A 1,828-nucleotide genomic window follows, 5' to 3' on the forward strand; every position below is an offset into this window, starting at 1 on the left:
AGTCCTCGCCTGAGCCACTGGAACAGAACTAATGCCAACCCTGTCCAACTGGGAGTTGGCATATTTCCTTAGTTATTGACCTGGCTGCAGTCTGCTGGTACCATGTCTCATTGTATAAAAACCAGGCATGTAGGTGAGTAGTGGAATCTGGGGTGGCTGAGGGGAATGTGAACAGAATAAAATGGGATTAGTGTAGGCTTAGTTTGAATGGGTGCTTGATGTCTGCCACAGACTCTGGGTGAAATGGCCTGTTTCTGCACTGCGTGACTCTGACTCCAAGGTACCATGATTTGAGATGGTGCTTGGGGGGTGTCTAGTGCAATGATGCAATGTCCTCCTCCTGGCAATGTCTCTTCATTGGTTGGAGTGGGATTTGGGTTTTGCTGGGGTCTAGTCAAGTGGAATCTCCTGCAAATCTGCAATGATAAAGGCAAAAGGATATGGTCACGGTGCAGGGAATGCTTAAATAAGGGGAGCACTTGCAAAATGTAACAGTCAGTGGCACACCTAGTAAAGGTGCTACCTCACAGCTCCAGTGACCAGAGTTCGATCCTGACCTCCAGTGCTGACCAAGGAGTTTCTCCCTGTGACCACGTGGATTTCTCCCAGGTGCTCCCATTTCCTTCCACATCCAAAAGATGCGCAAGTTGGTAGGTTAATTGGCCACTGTAAATTTCTCCTAGTGTGAAGGTGAGTGGTAGAATCTGGGTGGAGTTGGGAATGTGGGGAGAATTTCTTAATAGAAAAACAAAAGTGGGATTATTGTTGATGGATGGTTGATAGAGTAAAGGTCATGAAAACAAGCCATATGACTCTGACTCTATGACATCCACTGGTAGAGCATCGATGACAGGAGAAGGGACCTGAAAGGGCAGATTAGTTAAGTGCATACTGTCACTTGCTGTTAATTCAGATGCTGCACATGTTACATGCTTGATGGCAGCTTGAATTGCATCAGTTGGAACCCGAATGTTATTTAGCATGGGATCAGTTTGATATGAGGGTATTGATTCAATAACATTGCTGAAGACCAGGTTATAGGGTAACAAAGGTGGGCATTTTTTCACAAAGAGTATGGGAGATAAATTGCGCACCAACAGGGATTAAGCAAAACCAATGCAGATTTCCTGGGTTGCAATATCTTGGAGTATTTATTATCTGACTTGTGCACATTGCACAGAAGAAGCAGCTTCCATACGCCAGTAATGTATTGAGCTGTTGTTACAGAAGCCAACTTCAAAAAAAAATCGAGTCTCGTTCTTACAGATAAATTTAATCTGGTCACATTTTATTTTTGTTAGATACATATCAGTTGTGCAAATATGGCGGACACTGAAGATACCTTGGAAGAGTTGCAGTAAGTGTTATGAAATATATTTTGCTATATTACTGTCAAATGGAAAGAACATTTGTTTTATTTTATTGTTTTGATTAAATTATTTTTTTCTTTCTCTAACAGGGAAAAGGAGGAAGGTAAGACACTAACAATATTTTTGATGTTTCACCAATTTTATTTCTTTTACATTACTTTCTTCAGAAGAAATGTCTGCCAAAGAAGGCAAAATATATATTTTCCAATGTAGCTTGTTTTATTTAATTTCCAGTACATTTTCGATTTCTATTACATTTTTAATGAAGTAATAAAATGGATGCTGGGAGTAAAAGAAACAGTTTATTCCAAAAATTGACCTAGAAATTCTGTAGCATGTTATCAGTGTAAATACTTGGATTGGGGAATTGGTAAAGCCAGTAAGTCTTCTTGGATTTAGGCTGTTGCAGAACTAACTGGATTGTTTCAAATATTTACAGTAGCAGAAGAAGAAGAAGA

Source organism: Pristis pectinata, chromosome 19 (assembly GCF_009764475.1).
Source record: "Pristis pectinata isolate sPriPec2 chromosome 19, sPriPec2.1.pri, whole genome shotgun sequence".
Taxonomy (NCBI): domain Eukaryota; kingdom Metazoa; phylum Chordata; class Chondrichthyes; order Rhinopristiformes; family Pristidae; genus Pristis; species Pristis pectinata.